Source organism: Erythranthe guttata, chromosome 8 (genome assembly GCF_056151865.1).
Source record: "Erythranthe guttata isolate IM_541 chromosome 8, IM_541, whole genome shotgun sequence".
Lineage (NCBI taxonomy): Eukaryota > Viridiplantae > Streptophyta > Magnoliopsida > Lamiales > Phrymaceae > Erythranthe > Erythranthe guttata.
The window spans coordinates 16,461,075-16,467,074 of record NC_142540.1 but is presented as its reverse complement, the minus strand read 5'-3'; the positions used below and the strand labels follow the sequence as shown (position 1 = coordinate 16,467,074).

General features: G+C 37.0%; 1 long non-coding RNA gene across 2 annotated transcripts; it reads left to right on the top strand.

The window, feature by feature from the left end:
• The first annotated feature begins 530 nt into the window (after positions 1–530).
• LOC105964126 (uncharacterized) lies at positions 531–3,121 on the top strand. 2 transcript variants are annotated; one of them, XR_016033187.1, is made up of 6 exons: positions 531–872; positions 1,345–1,580; positions 2,034–2,104; positions 2,234–2,282; positions 2,573–2,668; positions 2,833–3,121. It is a non-coding gene; the product is annotated as an uncharacterized LOC105964126 (long non-coding RNA). The 2 variants fall into 2 exon arrangements; XR_016033186.1 differs by lacking the exon at positions 2,573–2,668 and having other exon boundaries at positions 532–872.
• The last annotated feature ends 2,879 nt before the right edge of the window (positions 3,122–6,000 follow it).

The following is a 6,000-nucleotide window of genomic DNA, read 5'->3' as shown; positions in this document are numbered from 1 at the left end:
GCCTGATAATTGTATAATCGATACCAGAATTTTCGAATGTACTGTTCCGCTTGAAGCTTTGCTACTAAGGTGAGCCCAAATACGTTGAGAAATATATAAGCAGGATTTAATAGCTCCATTCACTAAAATTTGAACTATACGAGAATAAATCTGTTCACATTTTTCTTGCGGCAAGCTTCAACAAGGTTTACTGTGCCATAATTATCAACCTGCAAGTATAAAAAGATCAAAGAAGTCAATGAAGACTTTGTATTCGACGAAGAACATTCAATAAACCATCACCAAAATAACCAACCAAAATGAAGGCCGAAAACCTGTAGCACACTACAACAATTTAGGCTTTATACGACACTTTTTTTACCTGACTGTTCGGTAACCGTCGTATAAAAATGATTTTTGACGCTTTTTTAATCAATTTTGACACTAAAAATCCGTCGTGTAAGAGAATGTTGTTGACGTTTTTTAAATCAATTATGACTCATAAAAACCGTCAGGATAGAAAGTCTAATTTAATTAACTAATATTAAATATGAACCCGATTTAAATTAATAAAAAAGTCTCTCATTTTTTTTCTCTTAATACTTTCTCTCTCCCGTCGTTTAGAAATGCTAGGGCTTTTCTTCGATCCTGCTACGCCACCGCCACCGCAACCGGCTCCGTCACCCTCACCATCACCGGCACCACTATCGTTACGACCACCGGACCGCCTCCGCCGTCACATTGACGTTTTACATTGCTAATTAGGTTTTAAGTTTATCGTCTTAATTTCTTTTCAAATTCGAGTTTAGTCGCGATTTGATTGTCAAATTTGTATCCATCCGACTTCACCAGACACTGAATTTTCTCAATCGCGATTTGATATCCGATTCTAGGTGAACACTTTTCTCCTTCCATCTTCAATTTTATGTTTTGGTTAATTTTCAGTAATCCTAGTTTTGTGAATAAATGAGTTTGAAGTAAACTTCAATCAGGTCACTTTTCACTGAACTTTCAAGCTCTTCGCAACTTAATCCTTGCAAATCCAATGAGTGCGCTCCTTGTAGAATGTATGAATGTATGAAGCACTCTTTTGATACTTGGGTAATTGAAAATGTGATAGCTAGCTGGTTGGGTTTTTGAGAAAATGACAAAATTATGAAATCTGGAACTGAATGACTTAGTTTTAACCTTATTGCTAGAATTTAATTTCCAAAACAGTTTTTGGGGATTGGAGATAATGTAGAATCACTAATCAGCTAGTGGTATACTTTTCAGTTATCTTTATTCCATTCTGATTTTAATGGAGTTTTTTTTTTTCTTCTTAAAATGCATTGGTTGGGAGATTTCACCTGGCTCTCTTTTCAGGTTATTGACACCAACTTAGATTATTCGAAACTGGATCCTCTCGGGTATACTTTGGTTATATTCCATCCCTTTCTTCTCTTTTTTGTGTTTGTGCGAAGTGTTTGAGTTAGTTCCTTTGCTCTACCTTTTATATCTCTCTCACTGACTAATGTCCCTGCAAAATCATCACGAAGGGCTGGATATGGAAGGTTACCTAGTATTCTCTTGCTTTACCGACTAGGGAATTGGCCACACAGGTACAATGTCTTTTTTATTTATTGTTAATGCCCATATTTTATTTATTAGTGCCTAAGTTAAACTGCTTATTTGTTGGTTACTAATTTTATCATTGAAATTTGAAGGTAAGGTAGATTATGTTAGTAAAGTTCCAATACTTCTTGTCAGTGCCACTTTGTCAGTCTGCATTTTAAAAGGTAATGTTGTATCCTTTTCATGAAGTATTTTGTGTGGTCTAATTGCAGGGTCATCCTTTATATTTTCTCTGAATAAGACATGACTCGTAATGCGAGATGTCTGCTACAGTTGTTCCTTTGTCATTTGCCAAACCCCTGTCTTGCCTTCTCATATTGCTGCTAACTCGCTCTTTTCGGCTGTTATTTTGACATACATGATGCAACTAAAACATATGTGAAGAAGACTAGTTGCAGTTAATTTCATGTTTCTCAAAAACATTTGAAAACCGTTTGCAGGGGTACGCAACTTAAGGAGGCCCTACAACTGCAACTAGACGTTCAAAATGAGTCTTTATAAGCAACTAGAGGTAGCTCTACTATTTACTAACTAATTGAACTAGACAATCGTTTTTCCCCTGCTCGTGCTTTAGATGGTACTGAATATACTAAAAAGACTTATTATTGCCTAATGGTATGTTTCCCTTTGGCTTTTGTAGGTTATTCATTGTATCCGAGGTGGACGATAAAATTTTATCATACTTCCAGGTTTATTTCTTGTTCTTCTATGGTACACATACTTTGTTTTCAATAAGATGTTTAATTCTTTATGTGTTACTTTGGATAGAACAAAACCTTCATACTAGTCAAAGTGTCACATGAAACCACCCTTGAGTCCTTAATACTGAGTTAAATATTACTGAGATTGTATAGCTGCACTAAAGCTTTTCTGACCATTTAAGTCTAATATTTGTATATAGGCTACTGTTGTCCATAAAGGACATATATAAGTCATAACTACCATGGGGCATGTGTTCTATTGATGTGTGCATTGGCAGGTATCATTATTACTTTCAACCCAGTTTTTAGTTCTGTTTTTGTTCTCACAGGGTTATAAACCGTGGAAAATGCATACAATAGAGAATGCCTTTCAGGTAAAAAAAATCAATTTTTTTTTAACTGATTTTATTATATTCTTGATTTGAAATTTTTATTGACCTACTTGCAGGATAATTTCCATCAGTTTCGTATATTTGATTAATTTAGTACTATTTTTTTAAGTTTGTCTTGAGCATTAACTAGGAACTTTGTACTGCAGGAGAATCCAGCTGTAGTTGCTGATAAACTTTCATATTCAAATAATTCTCTGAGTAAGGTCTTGATTGGATGATTCAAGAATTCTGGCCTTGCATAGACTTTAGAAGTGAATGTAAATTCAGATGTATAGACTTTAGAAGTGGATGTAAGTGTCGTTTTAAACACAAATTTCATGAAGTTTGGTTATACATACTTTTGGAAAACAAGAATTCATGTATTTGGGGAATCTCCTACTGATTTTTGGCATCTGTATATGTTCGTGTTGGGAAATTATAATAATTTTTGGCATGGGGCTACATTTTTTAATAGTTTTCAGTACTAATTCGAAGAAAATATTGAAAAATATATACCAGTATTCATGACGGTTTTCAACTGTCGAGAAATGTATTCTTGACGGTTTTCAAAATATGTATGGGTATTTATGACGGTTCTCAAAGCGTCGAGAAACATTATTCCCGACGGTTTTTTTACACGTGGAAGTATATACGACGGCCTTTTTCTTGACGGTTTTGTGACGGTTGAAAACCGTCAAGAATAATGCTTCCGACGGTTTTTCTACTTTTCTCGACGGTTTTTTTCCATCGCATAAAGCCATAAATGTTGTAGTGACACATATTACTGCATCGGAATCATCGGTAATCGCATCAGCTAATTTTGTTGAACCCTCTGTCACATCTGCTTGCTTTCACCTGGAAACCACTGTGCATGTCATTAGTTAGAGCCATAATGGTATATGTGTAATTAGTCCACTTCCCGTCATTCGTAACACACAATTATATCAAGAATACTTGTGTCACGAGTTCAAATTAAATAATATAATATAACATATAATAAAGAATAAATTAAAAGATTGAACAAGAACAGTGCTACTTTGACGTGTTCTCGTATATGATGTTTTGTAAGTTCGTATTACTTGATTGAAAAACGATTTTGTGTTGCCAACCGAAAATAGTGGAACCTGAAAGCTACTAACTGTAATTATAAATTTTTACAAGAGTTTTGAGGATTAAAAGAGTTACTTCAAAATATACGGTAAAATCGAGTAAATAATAGGGTATAATATATACTTCATTAATTCAGAATATTTATTTTTAACTGAGAATATTGTTTAAAATTGCGTGCGAACAGCCAGAGCTGCTTTGATATATCAATATGAGGTCAAAAATCAACACTTACTGCAAATTTGGGGAAAACAAATTAAATACTTCCGAACTAAAATTAATTATGCAAAATACCAAATTAATGGAAGTCCAATCACAGAACACACAGAACAGAACTTCAATTTAATTCACCAACAAAAAGAGAGTGATAATTAAAAATTGTTTAAGCTGCAAATAAACCCTAATAATTAGTATTAACTCACAAATTGAAGATGAGGATTGTCTCCAGGGAAGGTGAATTTAGCCTTATCAACATCTGTTAAGTATTGAGCCCAAATAAAATGATCTGTTGTGATCTGGGCCAATAACTTATTTATTCACAGCCCAACTTGTGAAATCGGGCCCAACATTACTTAAGCCCACTGATCCAGTCAACCTATGATCTGAACCGTCTATTCTAGGGCTTCAATCAGAGCCCTCCATTTGCCCCTTTCCTCTTACCACTCTCAACCCTAGCAGCATTCTACTGCTGCGTTGTTTCCTCTCTCTTCTCCTGTCCCCCTCTCTCTCTACAGTGTTTCGTCACCCCTTGTCGTTTTCCGGCAACACCGTCGCAGGTCTTGCCGGACAATGGGTGTCCTTGCCGTCGCAGCACATTTAATGCTGAGGACCGTTGAAACTGTGTGTATTTATACTGTGGTGAGAGAGAGAGATAGGTATGATTCACCTTTTATTCAAACCTGTTCATTTCTGACCTTAATCCTCTGCTGTGAGGGTTTTGGTGTTGAGTTTGCAGAAAACCGGGTTTGTGCTGAGTGGAGAGGGTGAGTTATCACCGAGTTGACTGTGCATGTGTTGGTGAGTCAACTCGGAGTGAGGTTTTGGGGTCAGATCTAGGGTTCCGATCAGTGGCTGTATTTTGGTGCTTGTTTTCAGTTGGCGTTACCACCAGACCTTGGATAAATTGGATGAACACTGGAAAAGGGAACTGAGCCGTTCTTTTTCAATATATTTTAATTCTCATTTTCAGTTGTTCTTGTTTTCTACGGATCCATGGCTGTTTTGGAAAGAACTTGTACCTAAAAGTGGTACCAGAGCATCAGTTGGACACTTGTTCTTTGCAGACTCGTGCTACGGATTACACTACTGTGACTCACTCACTCTGCTTCTGGGTAAAATCCTGGAAAACCTGTGGTTGACCTTGTGTGGTCAGAACTTACTTCCGCTGTTCTCTGTGATCTGGGCCAACTCAGGCTGCCTGCCACTCCAAACTTCCCTTGTCCGGACCGCTTAGTGTCGCAGGAATCTGGGGAAGGGGGGTAGTCTGAGACAGCTCAGCTTACAACCGGTTACTTTGGTGCTTTCTCGGCCAACTCAGGCTATTCGCCACTCCAAACTTCCCTTGTCCGGACCGCTTAGTGTCGCAGGAATCTGGGGAAGGGGAGTAGCCTGAGATAGCTCAGTCTTCGACTGGTTACTTAGTTGCCTTCTGCAACACTTGGCTCTCTGTTGGGCCACCTAGGATCATCGCTTGTGTGTTTCATTTTCTGTTGCTGTCTGTGTGCAGCTTGTGTGTTTCATTTTCTTTTGCTGTCTGTGTGCAGCTTGTGTGTTTCATTTTCTGTTGCTGTCTGTGTGCAGCTTGTGTGTTTTCAATTTCTGTTGCTGTCTGTGTGCAGCTTGTGTGCCTGTGTGCCTCTTTGGTTTATATTATTCTCTTTCTCTCTGTGTGAAAATGAATTCCTATCATGTGGCTTCTTTTGATGGCAAGGGTGATTTTGCTATATGGAAACAGAAAATGAAAGGTGTTTTAGTACAACAGAAATGTTTTAAGGCCATAACTCAAACTTATGATGATAAAACCACTAAGGAAATGAAAGATGATCTTGATGAACTTGCTTACTCCCTGATTATTCTGAACCTATCTGACTCTGCGATTAGAAAGATAGGTAAACTTGATACTGCTAAGGAATTGTGGGATAAGTTATACTGAAACCTCTTTACCCTCAAAAATGTTTTTACTGGAAAAGTTTTTTAGATTTAAACTTGACTTGCACAAAGATATAGAT